The sequence below is a fragment of the Gopherus evgoodei genome, chromosome 23 (genome assembly GCF_007399415.2).
Source record: "Gopherus evgoodei ecotype Sinaloan lineage chromosome 23, rGopEvg1_v1.p, whole genome shotgun sequence".
NCBI lineage: Eukaryota > Metazoa > Chordata > Testudines > Testudinidae > Gopherus > Gopherus evgoodei.
In genome coordinates, this window is record NC_044344.1 from 9,621,141 (window position 1) to 9,641,502 (window position 20,362).

At 47.9% G+C, this 20,362-nt stretch overlaps 1 protein-coding gene across 4 annotated transcripts in view; it reads left to right on the forward strand.

Moving 5' to 3' along the window:
- Positions 1-8,564: 8,564 nt before the first annotated feature.
- MARCHF10 (membrane associated ring-CH-type finger 10) overlaps positions 8,565-20,362 on the forward strand; it is a 65,778-nt gene continuing 53,980 nt past the window's right edge. For 2 of the 4 annotated variants that reach the window (XR_003997594.1, XM_030541419.1), the window contains exon 1: positions 9,282-9,641. The gene's annotated coding sequence lies outside the window, so the exon portion shown is untranslated. Of the gene's footprint in view, positions 8,614-9,281; positions 9,642-20,362 lie in introns of those variants that run through there. The other 2 variants (XM_030541417.1, XM_030541418.1) reach the window with 2 other exon arrangements.

Here is a 20,362-nt window from a genome sequence, read left to right on the forward strand (position 1 = left end):
CCTTGGCTACACTCACACTTTACAGCGCTGCAACTGGGGTGTGAAAAAACACCCCCTTGAGCGCTGCAAGATACAGCGCTGTAAAGCGTCAGTGTAATCAGGGCAGCAGCGCTGCACGCCACACCCGTAAAGGATGTGGTTTACATGCAGCTCTGGGAGAGCTCTCTCCCAGCGCTGCCACTCCGACTACACTCACACTTCAAAGCGCTGCCAAATTCCAAATGTAGCCATACCCTATATGTTCCATTCTATGCACCCGATGAAGTGGGTTGTAGACCAAGAAAGCTTATGCTCAAATAAATTTGTTAATCTCTAAGGTGCCACAAGTACTTCTGTTATTTTTAAGCTTTTCTCTGTAATCATGGGCAGCTAGAAGCATGCTTAAAATAAATAAAAGAAAGCTGAGATTCTCACCTCTCCAGGAGTTGAGGCTTTAAGTAAAATATCAAATATGACAAGATTCATAATAAAGTCACAAGAGTTGGCAACACTGCATTGCCCAGATTCCAGGTCAGCAAATGCACTTCACAAATGACAGCAAGATGAGATAACATGCACAGATGGTCATATAAACCTAAACTAGGCCCAATTCTCATTTACAATGAGATCCCTCTATGCTGCTCCAGCACTGTGAAAAGCCCTTTAAGTGAGTGCTAGCATAAATATAATCTACAAACATTTTAAGGCTCTTTCACGCTGCCAGAGGACACAGGTCTTGATGTCAATGAAAACCAGGGACAAGAAAAAAAAAACCCCACTAGCATAGGCAAAAGTTACACCATAAACCAGGGGTAGGCAACCTATGGCACACATGCCAAAGATGGCATGCAAACTGATTTTCAGTGGCACTCACACTGCCCGGGGCCTGGCCACCAGTCTGGGTGGTGGGAGGGGCCCTCTGGATTTTAATTTAATTTTAAATGAAGCCTCTTAAAACATTTTAAAACCCTTATTTACTTTACATACAACAATAGTTTAGTTATATTATAGACTTATAGAAAGAGACCTTCTAAAAATGTTAAAATGTATTACTGCCATGTGAAACCTTAAATTAGAGTGAATAAATGAAGATTCGGCACAGCACTTCTGAAAGGTTGCAGATCCCTTCCATAAACAAACTTATTAAACCTCAGTGTACCTGAGGAGAAAACAGTTCCAGTAGAAACTGACCTTGGCATTTCAGGGCTCCAGAAGGATGCTTAAGAGCTGGTTGGCCCTGCTTACCCAAGTAATACAATGGATCCATCACAGCTGGAGCTTCATCCTGCTTCTCCTTCTAAGAGTCTTAGGAGTGGACCCTTAGATGTATGAAGATCATTCAAAACCAGTGGAAGAGGAGTTGAATGGATCCTCTGTTCTAACAGAGGTATGGATCTTATTCATTTTGGCCCTGGATCCAGAAACCAGTGTCAATTTAGGCACTTGGCTAGGATTTTTAGGAACTAAAGATGGGTTGGAAATAAGTGAAAGATGGCCTCTTTGGGTCCTGGATGGAACACAAGAACTCAGCTGACAAGGCCTCTTGTAGGAAGAGTGCCTGCAAACAGTTCTGCATCTTTTTCTTTGCCTGCCATCTGTTTAAGCCAGTGGTTTCCAAACTGGGGTTCATGAAATGTATCAAGGGGTTCTCAGAAAAAAATTCTGTAATGGTGGACAGAGCCATCCCTAGGGACCTTGGGTGCGGGGGCCAGCAGCCCAAGCCCTGTGACCATAAATTCCCGGCAGAACATAAACTTCTGTTGGATCAGTACACTAAAACCAATACATGTGGACACCTAAAAAGGACTTTGCACTACATTTAGGCAATACTTTCCAGCTATGTCAGGCGATGATGAATGGATTCGCAACCCCTTTCATACTACTTTCTCAACGCAGATATTGAGCACTGAGGAAAAAGAAATTGATTGAGATCTCCTGTGATTATGAACTGAAAAGGAGTTTCAGCAGTCTGTCATTGATCAACTTTTGGATGAGTTTAGAAAACGAGTATCCCCTGCTGGCAGAAAAAGCTACTATAGTTGTTACGGTTTTCAACAACATACTTATGCGAGAAAGTATTTTCCTCATATGCACATCTGAAAACGAAATACAGAATCAGACTCAATTCTGAACTGGACCCGAGACTTTATCTTTCTCCAATGGTTCCAGACTTCCAAGAGCTATGCAGATCAAAAGCAAGTGCATCCATCACACTCAGGAGTTTTAAACTTCAGGACTCCTTATGAGAAATGGAAAGGGGAGGTGGATATTTTTTGCTGTTTCTAAAATTAAACAGGCTACTTGTGTTATTTTTAAAAAATAGATAAGTACAGAACACACAAACTGACATATAAATCCAGAGATTCGTTGGTGGGATAAAGTAAACTGGAATAGCAACCTCAGGTCTGTAATTTATACAAAGAAATAAGCAACTTTAAATCATATGGATAAGATGAGTTGGTTGTCATTTTAGTTCTTTGCCTTCGTCATCTGCCCCACAGAACTGCTATGTTCGCACAACACCACTTAATAAAAAGTGACTGTTGAAAGAAGGGGTGAAGGAAGGCCAAACAAATATACATAAGTGGCACAATAAATGTGTGTGTGTATATATATGTGTGTGTGTGTACACACACCACAAAAAGCAAACTGACCAGCAATGGGATGGAACCGGCTCCTAGTGAAGTCGTTAGTTTTGACTTCACTGGGAACAAATGGGATTCTGTATCAGCACCATAATGGACTAAGATGTATTCTATGGACATCCTTTGAGCAGGTGGGGGTATAGAGCAGAGATGAGTGCAGAGATTCCTTCCTTCTGCCCCCCCTTTGTGCACCTGTTCAAAGGGAAGCCAGAACCCCGCACTTCAGATTATTGGCCAGATTTACAGACATTCAAGCAGTAAGCCATAACATGATAACCATGTAGGCAGCAAAATAAGATTGCCGATGATAAAGACAGACTGAACATCCAGCCACATAGTCTTAAGTATCTAGTTAGAAATCAACCCATGTGGCACTCTATCAGCAAGGATTTACCTTGATGATGATGATGATGGGGTGCCTAAAGATGCAAAGAGGCATTTTTGTAAATCTCACTACATATCTAAGCAGGTTAGGGGCCTAGCTCCCATATTCTGATAATAGCTTCTTGGGACTCCCACCGAGTTTAGTCTGTAAGCTCTTTGGAGTAAGCATGGTCTTCACTGGTTGTGTCTTGTACAGCTCCAAATAAATCTGGCACTGAAAATAAAGTAATACCAGCAGTAAAAGACAAAACAGCAGTGGGTATGTAAAAGGAACACCATGACCTCATGGGTGAATGTGGCTCCACCATGTCCTGCCTTAGTTTCCCCCTGGATGAGGTAACTGAAAGTCACTCTTAACAGCCTTATAGCAGGATCTAGGAGAAGCCAAATACTTTACTTTACATCCATATGGCTCCCTTTAACAGCCTTTCTGAAATTAAGACTATATATAGTGGTGCAAAGGTTCTTACCTCAGAGCCCAGACCAAACTTAAAAGTCCAAGAAACAAAAGTATCCAGGTTTCAGCAGCAACTTGTTCTCCAGTAAGGCCTCACACTTCTCCCTTACTGGGAAAGCTCTGCAGTCTTTCTCCTGCTTGCTCAGGGTCCTTCACAGACCTCCCTGCCTTAGAAGAACAGCTTTTGGTTAGTTCCAACTCCCCAGGCACTCCTTCCCTCCAGAACTTCATTTCTCTTCAGGGGCTCTCCCCAGCTGAGCTCTGCTAAGCTTTTATTAGACCCAGGTGCTCCTTACTTATCTGTCTTCTAGATACCTGAACAAGAGCTCTGAGTAGCTCCAAAGCTTGTCTCTCTCACCAACAGCAGATAAAAGATATGACCTTACCCATCTTCTCTCTTCCAGTTATTGGGAATCCAGGGACAGGTGGACACAAGCCTGCCCGCAACTAAAGACTCCTCCCCCAGTCTAAGAGAAGCAGCTACCAGATTCAGATCCCAAGTAATTTTGTGGGTCAACTAATGAGAAAACAGAGATGGAACAACTTGTCTCTTTCAGCTGTGTAGGCAGTTAACTATCTTCAGGTAGAGCTGAGTTGGCTTGCTTCCTTCAGCAGAGTCTGTTACTGGTAGGCTGGGGAATCTGACTCCGCTTAAAGGACCAGCCCTGAGATAGGTTGAATATTGCACCAGGAACTAATACTCTACCAGTACTGCAGTATTCTGCCACTAACTCAACTTTTTAGTTTGTTTCAGTAAGAGGAGGATGAATGAACAACAACATTCAAATAAAGCTTATGGCCTGACACCAACAAAAAAGGACATTCCAAATTAAGGATATCACTGAGTTCTGGAAGCTCTGCAATACTAAAGGGGATGAGTTAAGGGTAGAGTGGGATTCTTAATTTTGAATTTTCTTGCTTGTGTTGGTTTCATCCTTTCAAGCCTGAAATGTTTACTAGGATGACCCAGATATATTCAGTCACAGTGCAGGAGTGTGTTTCACATATGTATCCTGTATATAGTAAATCCTGGAATTGGCAAGTCAGATTTTAAAGACCTTCTCATTACCAATTAGACATTAGTAATAGTCTAAACTCCTATATCACTTTTAATTTGAAGATCTCAGAACACTAATTGGGCCCCAGTTCAGCAAAGGACTTAAAGGTGCGCTTAACTTTAAGCATGTGAATAGTCCCATGCCATTTTGTAATCTCCATTCTTTATACTACCACATTTCGTCCCTAACTCCCCTACCCCCAAATAGGAGACCAGCAGTGGTGAAGAAATATGGATTTGTTTTATCATCTGTACCTATTATCTCCTTTCAAGGTTTTGAATATGATAGCACTGGGATTTGACACTGTGTAAGGCTTTCTGAAAAATCCAGAAAAGAGGAAACTGTCCTGTGCTTTAGAAGAGTTCAACTGAAGTACAGGAAAGGGGAGTGTAATAATAATGGTACATAATTTACCCCATTACCAGTTACATACTCGTGTGATTAAAATTAAGCAAGTGCTTTGCTGAATCAACGTCTAAGTCTCACATAACCCTCTTCAGCTAGTGAAGTAATATTAAACCCATTTTACATACAGAGAAATGTGGGCAAATATGTAAACTGACCCAAGGTCCCACGGCAAACTAGTAGCAGAGCTGGAAACAGAACACAGGAGTTGTATCTTGTACTTGAATGACTCTGCCTCTCGGAGAGCTAAAGACCAGAAGGGACTTTTACCCTCTTAAAAATTCACAACGTATTGCCAGTTTGAATTTTTCTAGCTTCAGCATTCAGTCATTGGATCTTGTTATGCCTTTGTTTGGTAAATTTATGAGCCCTCTAGTATCAGATGTCTTCTGGCCTCATAGATATTTTTATAGACTGAACAAGTTGCTTGTTTACTTTCTCTCTGATATGCTAAACAGCACTGGGCTCCTTAAGTCTATTATTAGGGGTGTTAAGTGATTAAAAAAAATAATCGTGATTAATCGCACTGTTAATAGAATACCATTTATTTAAATATTTTTGGATGTTTTCTACATTTTCAAATATATTGATTTCAATTACAACACAGAATACAAAGTGAACAGTGCTAACTTAATATTTATTTTTGATTACGAATATTTGCACTGTAAAAAATAAATAGTATTTTTCAGTTCACCTAATACAAGTACTGTAGTGCAATCTCTTTATCATGGAAGTTGAACTTACAAATATAGAATTATGTACAAAAAAACCCCTGCATTCAAAAACAAAACAATGTAAAACTTTACAGCCTATAAGTCCATTCAGTTCTACTTCTTGTTCATCCACTCACTCAGATAAACAAGTTTGTTTACATTTATGGGAGATAATGCTGCCCACATCATAATTACAGTTACCTGAAAGTGAGAACAGATGTTTGCATGGCACTATTGTAGCTGGCATAGCAAGATATTTACATGCCAGATGCACTAAAGATTCATATGCCTTTTCATGCTTCGGCCATCGTTCCAGGGGACATGCTTCCATGGTCCCCTGGAGTTTGTTAAAAAAATAATGTGTTAATTAAATTTGTGACTGAACTCCTTGGGGGAGAATTGTATGACTCCTGCTCTGTTTTACCTTCATTCTGCCATATATTTCATGTTATAGCAGTCTCAGATGATGATCCACCACATGTTGATCATTTTAAGAACACTTTCACATCTGTTCTCACTTTCAGGTGACATTGTAATTAAGAAATGGGCAGCATTCTCTCCCATAAATGTAAACAAACTTGTTTCTCTTAGTGATTGACTGACCAATAAGTAGGACTGAGTGGACTTGTAGGCGCTAAAGTTTTGCATTGTTTTGTTTTTGAGCACAGTTATGTAACAAAAAAAAACCTACATTTGTAAGGTGCACTTTCACGATACAGAGGTTGCACCACAGTATATGTATGAGGTGAATTGAAAAATACCATTTATTTTGTTTATCATTTTTACAGTGCAAATATTTGTAATAAAAAATAATATAAAGTGAGCACTGTACACTTTGTATTCTGTGTTGTAAATGAAATCGATATATTTTAAAATATAGAAAAACATCCAAAAATATTTAATAAATTTCAGTTGGTATTTCTGTTGTTTAACAGTGCAATTAATCATGATTAATTTTTTTAGATAACTGTGATTAATCGACAGCCCTATTATTAAAGTGTATTTTCAAGACTTTGAATCATTCCTGTAGTGCTTTACTGAACACTTACCTCCCTACTACTATTCTATATTGCCCTGTTTATCCATCCAAGGACTAGTAGCCCTCTCAGTCACAGTATAGCACTAGGCATTCACATTCAGTTGGTTACCTACAATGAGCCCTTTCAGATGCCTGCATGACCTATATTGTCATTTCAGAGTTACAGATCACCAGGATATAACCCCACATTCTGTAAATAGGACCTACATTCTTTGTTCCAAGATATGTGTGGCTGTGCATTTGGCCAGATAAAACCACACAATCTGAATGAGCTCACCTAACCAAATGATTCAGCTGTGCATCAGTGATCTCTCCCCTTGCTGTCATTCACCACCCAGCCAATCTTTGTGTCATCTGCAAATTTTACCAGCAATGACCTGACACCTTGGCACCATATTGTTGTGTCTGACCTGATCCTGAAAGGGAATTTGGGAAGCTCATGAACCATGACCAGAGTTTCAGACACACTCCAGCCCAGAAGGTAAATTCTATCTGCCTCTGAGAGTCCTTTCCACTGGTAACAGGGAGTCAGATACAAGGGCCAAAATTTGACTTGAAACTGCCCACCCCACCCCATCCCACCCCCAAAAAGCAGAGTCAGGTAGTCATAATTTTTTTCATGAATTTGTGTTGATTTCAGCAAATTGTTTCGGTTGAAACAAACATTTCGATTTTGGGGGGGCAAGCACTTCACAAAATGACCAGAGGAGGTGGTCTGCCACCACCCTCTTATGATCTTTAGCTCAGTGGCTAAGACTTCATCAGGATGTGGGAGAACTGGCTTTGAATACTCATTTGACAGGGTATTGTATCAGGTCAGACACAACAATATGGTGCCAAGGTGTCAGGGACTTAAACTCATGTCTTTACTCACCCAGGTGAATTCCCTAAGCACCAGGTTATTCTAGGGGGGTGGGTCTCACTTCAGCTTTCTTGCTGAAGCTTGCTCACTTTACATAAAGGTCTTGAATGGAGATTCGGGCAGAGAGTGAGAGAATGAGTCTAGCCTAGTACTCAGGGCACTGGAGGACGGACATCTGGCTTCCAGTCCCTGCTCTGGAGGGGAAATTAAAACCTGGGCCTCCCACAGCCTGCGTGAGTGCTCTAACTACTGGGCTAATAGTTAGAAGGGGGCCATCGCCAGCCCCAGGTTTGTGAATCTAGCCCTTCATTTCCTTTTACTGAACGTACCTAAAATGAAACTTTGATAACTTTTTGAGCTGCTGAAAATTCCAAAACAAACTCAGTTGTGGTTGAACAGGAAGGGAATTTTTGTTTTGATTTGTCAGAACTGCCAGCGAACCAGAAAATCAGTTAGTTGTCTGGCTCTAACCAGGCTCCGACTCCAGTGCCTCACTGTGGCACCCCAGGATCCTGCGACTGGGGCACAGGCCACCCCCACTCCACTTTCTGCCACCCTCACTCCTTGAAGCCCAACTTTCTGCGTGTATTTGCCCTATTCCTCCTCTATCCCTTCTCCCATTCCCTTCCCCCTTCTTGCTGCCCCCCTCCAGCCCATCTCCCATTCCCCTTCTCTCTGCCTTCCCTCATCCCCTCTCCCCTCCTCCATTCTCTCCCTTCCCCCTTCTTGCTGTCCCTTCTCCTCTACCCCCTCTCCCATTCTCTTCCCCCTTCTCTCTGCCCCTCCCTCTCTTCCATTCCCCTTCTCTCTGCCCTCCCCCATCCCTTCTCCCATTCCCTTTCCCCTTCTCTCTGCCCTCCCCTCTCCTCCATTCCCTCCCCCCCCCCTAGCTTCCTGCGGCCGACTAGGCCCGCTCGCTCCCCGCTGATTGGCCCCGGCCACAGGCGCGCGCTCGCTTCCCCCAGCCCGCCCCCGAGCGGCGCGCGCTGCAGCCGGCGGGCCGGCGCGGTTGCCTTGGGAACGGCCGGACGCCGGCCTGGCAGAGGGACGAGCTGGGGAAGGCCTCGCGAGGTGAGCGGCGGGCAGCCGCTCCTCTCCAGCAGCGCCCCCAGCACCCCCCTGATTTCACCCGGGGGGGCAACCTCCCAAACACTCCCCCCCAGCGGAGAGACCCCGTCCTTCCCTCCCGGGGGCCAAACCTTCCAGAGACCCCCCCCCGAACTCCTCCCACTGGGGAGACCCCCTCCTCAGCTCCTGGGGGAGCCTCCCTAACCCCCCCCCCCGATCCCTGGGCCCCAGCTCCCCCGTCAGGGAGCACCCTGCCTGCACTTCCTGGGCAGAACCTCCTAAAAGACCCCACCCATCAAGGGAGCACCCCAGTGCTCCCCCACCCAGCAAAGGCCTGTTCCCCATTTCAGGGCACCCTGTTACGTGCACACTCCCAAGGGAGTGCTCCAGCAACCCCTCCACCCACCCCAGGGAGCAACGCTTCCCTCAGTGCCTCAGAGAGGAAACACCCCACAGTTAACCCCATTTTGGAAGACACCTCCTCCTCCTAACCACCATGAATGTATCCAGTTAAGTCCATAAATGCCAGGACGGGTAAGGAATGGTGTCCCTAGCCTCTGTTTGTCAGAGAATGGAGATGGATGGCAGGAGAGAGATCACCTGATCATTACCTGTTAGGTTCACTCCCTCTGGGGCACTGTCGATAGACAGATACTGGGCTAGATGGACCTTTGGTCTGACCCGGTAGTTCTTATGTTCATAGGGGAGTGATCTCCCAAAACACCCCTTTCTCAATGGAGCATGCCCCAGCATCTCCTTAGCGGGAGATCTCTCCCCACCATCTCTAGGGATGAATCCCACCCCTGCACCCGCCAGCATCCTCTCATGAGAGCAGAATCCCCCTGATCCTCCCACAGGGAACGCCTCCACAGCATTCCCCCCATCCTCAGGGAGGGGCAACCCACCACTCATTCCTAGGGGAGCTTCCCAGGAACTAGCTTTCATGCTCCATTAGTGTAGCAAATAACCCCCCCTGCCATATCTCCTCCTCCCAAGGTGTCTCCAGGGAAGGATTTCTGCACTGTTCAAAGGTATGTTGGTAAAGCCAGGTAAATCCCTACTCCCAAAGCACTGCCCTTCGGTGGGAGGCCTCATCTAGCTTCCTATCCTGCATCCAAATGTTCAAAATATACTCAGCTGAAAAAGTACAGGAAACATCTAAGACAGGGGTCAGCAGCCTTTCAGAAGTGGTGTGCCGAGTCTTCATTTATTCACTCTAATTTAAGGTTTTGCGTGCCAGTAATACATTTTAACGTTTTTAGATGATCTCTTTCTATAAGTCTATAATATATAACTAAACTATTGTTGTATGTAAAGTAAATAAGGTTTTAAAATATTTAAGAAACTTCATTTAAAATTAAATTAAAATGCAGAGCCCCCCGGACCAGTGGCCAGGATCTTGTGAGTGCCACTGAAAAATCAGCTTATGTGCTGCCTTCGGCATGCGTGCCATAGGTTGCCTATCCCTGATCTAAGACAGGGGAGGGTCATTGACAGTGTGAGTTCATCCGAGGAGGCAGTAACAGGGGTCATCGAAAATGTTATATGTGCTGGGAGAGGGAGATTTGATTTGGAGTGCAGACTAGGACTTTTTATGCAATGTGGGATGCACACTGCTGGGTGGGGGTATCACCCAAAAGAATATGAAAGGAAGAAGTGAGATGTTCTGAAACAGCTTTCCAACAGCAGTGGGGGCAAACAACCTAAAAGACGGTTACTCACCTTTGTAACTGTTGTTCTTCGAGATGTGTTGCTCACATCCATTCCAGTTAGGTGTGCGCGCCGCGCGTGCACGTTCGTCGGAAACTTTTTACCCTAGCAACTCCAGTGGGCCGGCAGGTCGCCCCCTGGAGTGGCGCCGCCATGGCGCCCAATATATATCCCTGCCGGCCTGCCCGCTCCTCAGTTCCTTCTTGCCGGCTACTCCGACAGTGGGGAAGGAGGGCGGGTGTGGAATGGATGTGAGCAACACATCTCGAAGAACAACAGTTACAAAGGTGAGTAACCGTCTTTTCTTCTTCGAGTGATTGCTCACATCCATTCCAGTTAGGTGACTCCCAAGCCATACCTAGGCGGTGGGGTCGGAGTGAGAAGTCGCGGCATGGAGCACTGCAGTTCCGAAGGCCGCATCCTCTCTCGACTGCTGTACCAGGGCGTAGTGGGAAGCAAAGGTGTGGACCGATGACCAGGTCGCTGCCCGACAGATTTCCTGGATGGGCACACGGGCAAGGAAAGCCAGCGACGACGCCTGCGCCCTGGTAGAATGCGCAGTCACACGGCCCGTAGGGACATGGGCCAAGTCATAACAGGTCCTGATACAGGACGTAACCCACGAGGATAACCTCTGGGAGGAGATAGGAAGCCCTTTCATACGGTCCGCTACCGCCACGAAAAGCTGGGGGGATTTGCGGAAGGGTTTGGTCCTCTCTATGTAGAACGCGAGAGCTCTACGGACATCCAGCGAGTGGAGCTGCTGCTCCCTGCCTGAGGAGTGAGGTTTTGGGAAAAAAACCGGGAGGAAAATCTCTTGGTTGACGTGGAAGGCTGAGACCACCTTGGGTAGAAAGGCAGGGTGTGGTCTAAGCTGTACCTTGTCTTTGTGGAAGACCGTATATGGGGGGTCTACCACAAGGGCTCGGAGTTCCGACACCCGTCTAGCTGAGGTGATAGCTACTAGAAAGGCAGCCTTCCAAGAGAGGTAAAGCAGGGAGCAAGTAGCTAACGGCTCAAAGGGGGGCCCCATGAGCCGGGACAACACCAGGTTAAGATCCCAGGTTGGAGCAGGGGGACGGACGTTAGGGAATAACCGTTCCAGCCCTTTAAGAAATCTCGACACCGTCGGGTGAGAAAAAACGGAGCGACCGTCCGCACCCGGGTGAAAGGTGGAGATAGCTGCCAGATGGACTCGCAACGACGATAAGGCCAGACCACGTTCTTTGAGGGACCAAACATAGTCTAAGATTTCGGATACCGAAACTTCCATAGGACGGAGATTTCTCTCTACGCACCAACAGGAGAAGCGTTTCCATTTTGCCGAATATGTGGCTCTTGTGGACGGTTTCCTGCTGCTCAAGAGCACCTCTCTCACAGGCGTGGAGCAGCGCAGCTCGGAACCAGTTAGCCACGCAGGAGCCACGCCGCTAGGTGCAGCGACTGCAGGTCTGGGTGACAGAGAGACCCGTGGTCCTGGGTAATCAGGTCCGGATGAAGGGGCAGGGGAACTGGGTCGGCTACGGCCAAGTCTAGCAGCATGGTGTACCAGTGCTGTCTGGGCCATGCCGGGGCCACCATGATCACACGAGCCCTGTCTCTGCGCACCTTCAGGAGGACCTTGTGAACCAGAGGGAACGGAGGAAACGCATAGTACAGGTGGGTCGACCACTGGATGAGGAAGGCATCCGCTATCGACCCCGACTCCCTGCCCTGAAAGGAGCAGAACGCTTGGCACTTCCTGTTCCCCTTGGACGCAAAGAGGTCCACCCGGGGATAACCCCACCTCCGGAAAATGGAGAGAGCGACGTCCGGGCGAAGGGACCACTCGTGTGACAGGAAGGATCTGCTCAATCGATCCGCCAGCGTGTTCCGTACTCCGGGAAGGAAGGAAGCCCTGAGGTGAATGGAGTGGGCTACGCAAAAGTCCCAGAGTCGTATCGCCTCGAGGCACAGGGAGGAGGACCTGGTGCCGCCCTGCTTGTTGATATAATACATGGTCGTCGTGTTGTCCGTGAACACGGCTACACAACGACCCTGAAGCTGATGACAAAACGTTTGGCAAGCAAGGCGGACCGCTCTCAACTCCCTCATGTTGATGTGTAGCCCCACCTCCTCCTGGGACCATAGGCCCTGCGTCCGCAGGGTCCCTAGGTGGGCCCCCCAGCCTAGATCTGAGGCATCCGTTGTCAGGGATACCGAGGGCTGAGACGGGTGAAAGGGAAGACCCGCACACAATACGGACTGGTCCAACCACCAGCCGAGGGAATCTAAGACCTTCTGGGGGATTGTGATTAACATGTCTAACGGTTGCCTTGGCCTGTAATGACTGATAAGCCACAGCTGGAGAGGCCTCATGCGGAGCCGAGCGTAGTCGGTCACAAAAGTGCACGCCGCCATGTGGCCTAACAGGGTTAGACATGTCCTCACTGACGTCAACGGGGCTGACCGCAAGCGTTGAACGATCGCCACCATGGTCTGGAACCGCTGCTGAGGCAGCGAGGCCCTGCCCACAGTGGCGTCCAGGACGGCCCCGATAAATTCCACCTTCTGAGTGGGCCTCAGGGTGGACTTGTCTGTGTTTATCAAGAGGCCCAGACTCGCAAACATGCCGGTGATCACGCGGACATGGCTGTTCACCTGCTGTTCCGACGTGCCCCGAATCAACCAATCGTCCAGATAAGGGAACACGTGGACACGGTTGCGCCGAAGATGCGCCACGACAACTGCCATGCATTTTGTAAACACCCTCGGGGCCGTGGACAGGCCAAACGGGAGGACCGCAAATTGATAATGACGAGCCCCCACAACGAAGCGGAGGAAGCGTCTGTGGCGTGGCCAAATGGCAATGTGGAAATACGCGTCCTGCATGTCGAGGGCGGCGTACCAGTCTCCCGGATCCAGGGATGGAATAATGGTCCCCAGGGATACCATGCGGAACTTCAACTTCACGAGGTATTTGTTGAGCTCTCGCAGGTCGAGGATAGGCCTGAGGCCCCCCTTGGCCTTGGGGATCAGAAAGTAGCGGGAATAAAACCCCTTGCCTTTCTCGTTTTCGGGAACCGCCTCTATAGCTCCTTTGCTGAGGAGCGTCTGCACCTCCTGCCGAAGGAATTGCTCGTGAGAGGGGTCCCTGAAGAGGGACGAGGAAGGAGGGCGGGAAGGAGGAAACGAAACAAACTGCAGGCGGTACCCCGTCTGCACCACGCTTAAGACCCAGCGGTCCGATGTTATTTGGGACCACGCCGGGAGGAAAAACGAAAGGCGGTTGGAAAACGGGGGGGAAGGATCCATAGGGGAAACTGTTACTGCGCCCTCGAGCGCCCCTTCAAAATGAAGGCTTAGGACCAGGCGGGGGTTTTGAGGAGCCTTGGTTCTGTCCCCCTTGGTTCCCCGACTGCCTGCGCCTCCCGTTCCTGCCGCGGCGCCTGTAAAGGTCCTGCCGCTGGCGGAACTGGGAAAACGGCCTGCGTTGTTGTTGTTGTTGTTGTTGTGGCCGGAAGGGTCTACGCTGCGTCACGGGAGTGTGCATCCCGAGGGACCGCATAACGACTCGGTTGTCTTTCAGACTCTTGAGTCTGGGGTCTGTTTTGTCAGAAAACAGGCCCTGGCCTTCGAAAGGAAGGTCTTGTATAGTATGCTGGAGTTCCGGCGGAAGGCCGGAAACCTGCAGCCAGGAGATGCGACGCATCGTAACTCCTGACGCAAGGGTACGGGCAGCCGAGTCCGCAGCGTCCAAGGAGGCTTGCAAGGCCGTGCGTGCGACCTTCTTGCCTTCGTCCAAGATGGCCGTGAACTCTTGGCGAGCATCCTGTGGCAGCAGCTCCTTAAATTTGTCCACTGCCACCCAGGAATCAAAGGCATATCTGCTCAGCAGGGCCTGCTGGTTGGAGACCCTGAGCTGCAGCGCCCCAGCCGAATACACCTTACGGCCAAGGAGGTCCATCCGCCTGGCCTCTCTGGACTTGGGGGCCGGAGCCTCCTGGCCATGACGCTCCCTATCGTTCACCGATTGCACTACCAGTGAACCGGGAGTGGGGTGAACATGTAGATATTCATAGCCCCTAGAAGGGGCCATGTACTTTCTCTCGACTCCTTTCGCTGTCGGAGGGATGGAGGCCAGGGACTGCCAGATAGTATTGGCATTGGCCTGGATGGTCCGTATGAAGGGCAGGGCGACCCTGGTGGGAGCATCAGAAGAGAGGATGGTAACAATTGGGTCCTCTATCTCCGAGACCTCCTCTGCCTGCAGATTCAGGTTTTGAGCCAATCGCCTGAGGAGGTCCTGGTGCGCCCTAAGATCCAGCGGGGGGGGACTGTTGGAGGAGGTACCCGCCACCGCCTCATCCGCGGAGGAGGATGATGAGACCCCAGGCACAATAGTGTCCAACTGAGGGTCTTCCTCAGCCCTCGCCTCTGTCTCCGGAGCCACAGCGGAGTCCTGCTGTTTGGACCCTTCGTCCCCTTCCGGGGAGGGAGGGGGGCGAGACAAGGAGGCTTCAGGGGCCCTACGCTCCGCAGTCGCCGGCCTAGCAGGGAGCTGCTGGGGGCCCTGGGCCTGATGGTACGCCCAGGGTGTCCAGAATCCCCACTGTTGTGGGCCTTGGTCCTGCAGCGGCGGATCAGCAAACAGCGCCGCCTGCCGGTCGGTGCCCAGCGCATAGCCGCTGTCCGTCTGGGAGGATACGGACGGCTGCCTCGAGGGCCACGGTGGGGCCGACCCTGGATAGTACGGGTCTGCGCGGGCCGGCACGGAGGATCGTCTCGGTGCCGGGGACCGGTGCCGGGAGTCATATCGGTGCCAGGATCGGGACCGGGAACGGGATCTGTCACGGTGCCGGGCGCCGCTTCGGTGCCGGGCGCCGCTTCGGTGCCGGGCGCCGCTTCGGTGCCGGGACCTACTACCAGCTCGGTGCCGGGAGATCGACCGGGACCGGGACCTGCCACCAGCTCGGTGCCGGGAGGTCGACCGGGACCTGCCACCAGCTCGGTGCCGGGAGGTCGAGCGAGACCGGGACCGGGACCTGCCACCAGCTCGGTGCCGGGAGGTCGACCGGTGCGGCGAGTAGCGTCGGGACCTGCTCCTGGAGTCGCGGTGCCGGTGTCGACTGGAGCCTGACCGCGACCGTCTCGATGCCGACCGGTGCCGCGAGTGCGACCGGTACCGCTGAGGGGAGCGGTGCCGGGACTGCGAGCGGCGTCGGGATCTGGAGCGCCCAAGACGTCGGGACCTGGATCGGGAACGACTGTCTGTGGGCGGTGCCGACATCATGGGCTTGCCTCTGGACGCGACCCGCACCGGAGGTACCGGGGGTGGCAGCCGAGTAGGCTCCGTCAGGGCAATAAGGTCCCGAGCCGAGGCGAAGGTCTCCGGCGTGGATGGGACCACTATCTCAACCCCAGATCTCATGGGGGAGCTCGGCGGCACCGGACTCAACGGACCCGCCGGGCCCGGAGTCAACGGTGCTGACGGTGCCGGCGGCGCCGCGGCCGATGTCGAGGCCGGGCGCTCTAGCCGGGTCTGCCTGGCCGGAGTATTAGACTTCGACGGCCTTGGCTCTGGCTCCAGTGCCGGAGAGGGTCGGTGCCGAGGAGTCTTCTCGGTGCCGGAGCGATCCGGTGCCGGTGCCGATACCACGGCCTGCGAAGCCGTCGGGTCAAGTGCCGCCTCCATCAGGAGAGTTCGGAGCCTTTGATCCCTCTCCTTCTTTGTCCTCGGCTTAAAGGCCTTACAGATGCGGCACTTGTCAGATCTGTGCGATTCCCCGAGGCACTTCAGGCACGCTTCGTGGGGATCGCTGGTAGGCATGGGCTTCTTGCAGGCCGCACACTGCTTGAAGCCCGGCGAACCAGGCATGAGCCCGGTGCCGGGTGCCGGGAAGGGCTAAGCCCCCGGCGAAAAAGTATTTTACAACTAATTAACTTAACTATCAACTTAACAAACTATTTAACAACTGTAATGGAACTAGAGAATAACAATAGATAACGATAGATAACTAGGAGAGCTAGGGACGTGGAGGACAGCTATGCCGCGCTCCACAGTTCCAACGACCGACACGGCGGTAAGAAGGAACTGAGGAGCGGGCGGGCCGGCAGGGATATATATTGGGCGCCATGGCGGCGCCACTCCAGGGGGCGACCTGCCGGCCCACTGGAGTTGCTAGGGTAAAAAGTTTCCGACGAACGTGCACGCGCGGCGCGCACACCTAACTGGAATGGATGTGAGCAATCACTCGAAGAAGAACTTATTTTAGGATGAAACTTGATAAATTTATGAATGGAATTGTATGCTGGGGTTGCCTCAGCTAGCAGGGGACTGGGCTCAATGATGACCCTGGAGTTTTCCAGTCGTATGTTAGTATAAATGCTGCCAAGAGCACTTATCACCTTAGAAGGCTGGAGCTGTTGTCTCATTTGTGTCTGCTCAAGCCTGACACTGGTTCTAAGAGTTCGGTAATATTCCCATGAATTTGCCTCCTACTTCTCTCTACCCAATCTGTGTTTCTTTTTCTTTATCATTAACCTAATCTACTATTAAAGTAAAGACTATTTATACTGCCCCTCCCAAGGGTCTGCCACATTTCTGGATGTTGTAACAGATGGCTGCATAATACAAAGTGATTAATATGGAGGAACTTCTGCAGAGATTTGGCATTAGGACAGGTGATGGTTAGCACAGGTTTCACAATATTTTAATTTCTTTTAGTACAGTGTCCCAGCTGCAGAATGAAGAATGTGTTAGGCACAATACAAACCCTTACTCATGCAATAGTTCATACTGATGTGAGCAGTTCCATTTGCTCCAACATAAGGGGTTGCAGGCTTAAAATATATATGAAATAAAATGAATAAATATAGTCAAACAAGCAACCCCCCACCAACATAATGCAATGTACTATTTATGTGACTATGCAACTGTCAGACCTGTGTGTGGTTTCCCTTCTCCTGACAGAAATATTAATACCCAGTACTGATACCCCAAAAAAATCATGTTAGGACCCAAAGACCATAAGATTGGTTTAAAAATTACGAAATTAAAAGAAAAAAGTGGTGGTCTTTTTATTTCCCGTATGGTTTCTGAGCATTTAGGATATGCTTTTGTCATGTTTTCAAACTCTTTCATCCACAACTGTAAAGCCAAAAAAAAAGTGTTCTTGATTTTTTTTTAAATGAAAGCTGAAATTCTCACTTAGTCACAGGCCTCCAGAAGATGCAGACAAAGATAATAGCTGAGCTAACTTCTGCTCTCATTATCACTGTTATAAATCCAGATTAACTTCAGCGGAGTGACTGGCTTTATAGTGGGGTAAAAGCTGAATTTGGCCCCTGGAGAATAACTCCAGTAGAATGACCTCAGGTATTCTGCTGGGAAAAATGTTCTCACTGTTTGTGTCAGCATTCTTAGAATATTAAGTCTTTGAAAATGCCTAGGTAAACGGAATGTTTATAGGAGAGAACCATGGCTCCTAGCTTTGCATTCCCTTTCCCACTTCTCTATCTTCCCATGCCCCTGCCTTTCCTCTTCCTTCCCCTCCCCTTTTCCCTTCTTCCTTCCCTTCTCCTATTAATTGTGAGAAGGACTTACGTTTAGAGAATTAATACAGCCCACCATAGTACCATCAGGGACCAGTAGCTGCAGTGAATACAGCAGTGAGTGCATTTTAAATTGAGAGACAATTTCAAAGGTGAGGAGCTGTCAAAGTTAAAATGTCATTTGTAATAACTGAGAATATGAAATTTATTTACAGTTAGCAAGTATGTCTTATTTCTGATAAATTCACCATTATCTCATGAAAATAAATCCCTGTATCCTTTTTATAGTTCTGAAAAATCATCACTGATTTGTGTTGGGACTATTAATGCTTGTAAAAGGCCCTGAACATCTCCTTTTTAATTACTGAAAATATATGGCACGGGCAACATTAGTTTAAATTCCTCCACTCTGTCCTCCCAACCTACTTCAGCCTTGATCTGTAGGAATGAAAAGATAGATCTGTTCTCTGTAGCTCAGTTACAGCTTCTCTACACAGAGGATTTCTCAATATAGGGAATTATTCCTGAATAACTTTCTGATTGACTCTGTGTGTGCATTCTTATTCTGGATTAATTCCACATATTAGATTTAATTCAGAATAAGGTACTCATATTCCAAAATGAAAGCATCCACATATGGATTTTATTAGAAATAGCTGTTCTGCTTTAAATTGCTACCCAACTTTATTCCGGATTAAGTTTTGTGTTTAGATGAGCCCTAAATGCTTAGTTTCTTTTCTGAGATCGCTGACAGAGTACCAGTTAGTGCCATACGTTATGATGCTTCTTGTCTAGGTCCTAGCAGACAGACATTCAATTTCATTTTGCATGGGCCACTTTACAATTTATCAATTATACAGAGTGAAACAATGCATATATGCACATTATGAGGTTTTCGTGACATCATGTGAATCTTGAGTGTGAAACTTGCATAGATTGGTATATCTGAGATGTTCTCACAGACTGCCTGTGTTTATTGTATGTGGTGGACCACACAAAATGTTAACAAGAATACATAATACCTGTCACAGAACAAGATTTACAGGTATATAATTTATTGTCTGGACTCCACACATTCTTTGCCTGCCTTATTTGATGACATCTGTCAACTACACTGAAAGAAATAGCATTACTTTTAATTAACTTAATATATATCTCCAAAACCTTTTGGGGCTTTTAGCATGTCTGTCTGACATTCTCAAACATCAAATAATTGACTGTTGTTCATCTTCTTAGCTGAACCTGGCTACAGTCAAGGTTATTGTTCTTTTCTCTTGACAGATGCTAAATGGCTTAGGCAGCAAGACAGCAGGTTCACAGTGGCTGCTGCCTGACCCACAGTTGTTAGGATTCTTGATGTCCCTGATCATCTCTGAACTGAGTATTTGAACTTCATTTCTATTTTCTATTTGAGGAACCTTGTTTGCCTTTGTCATTTCCTCAGGCTTCTGTGATTGTTTAAGAAAACTTTGTCTCACATACTTTCTGCAAGAGATGACTGCATCTTGCTTAATGGTCTATGAACTTTCTGTAGCGATCACTGATTTCTCTCACTAATTCTCCATTAATTTACCTCAGATCATTTTCGCTGATGTCTTGAATGCAGCTCTTTGTACAGGGTGATGAGCATACATGCCCTCTAGAAATGTGTACACTGCTCATTTAGACCAAGTCAGTATGATCTTCTCTTACATTACTGCATTTTTATTATTAGTTTGAAGTAGTTTATGTTTCTGGATAAATTTGGGAGGTAGCATGGTCCAATGGGTAGAGGAAACTAGACTGGAAATCAGGAGACCTTGTTTCCTGTCCTGGCTCTGTAACTGACTTGCTGTGTGACCTTAGGCAAGGCATTTTACCTCTTTGTGCCTCTGTTTCTCTCCTACTGTAAAGTGTAAGCAAGCTTTTGGTACAGGGACTGTATCTCATTAGATATCTGAATAGCAACTAGCATAAATGGAGTTCCAATGTGAATTGAGACTGCTAGGCCTTGCTATAGTAATAACTTTCCTCTGCGCTTTGAGATGCCGTTCCTAGTGACCATCAGACATGATTATTCAACTTCTTTTTAAATATAAATTAAAATATGTTCTCTCCTGTGTGGTTAACAAATGTTAGAGATTAATAAGGCTTCTTTCAGCAGGACTGGGCCCAACAACAATTTTCAGTTCTAGACCCGTGTTTTCAAGGACTCTTTCAGAAACTTTAGCCTTTGGGGATGATGATATTTTTTCATACATCGATTCTGGCTGAAGGTGATTTTTTTGAGTGAAAATGGTGCAGTAGTGATATACAAAGCTGGGAGAAGAGCTCCTGCAGACCTTGCAAGATGCAAACACATTGGAGAAGGTCTCCTAAGCACTTCAGTATAGTTTACGTCTTTATGGTGCAATCCTAAGTGGGGTGTGAGGTGCGGCAGAGCTATGATGATCATATTTAAAAAAATAAAAAGATGCTTTTGTGTTAGCAATTTTTAGGGGCCTCAAATTGGTATTCATGTAGGTAATGC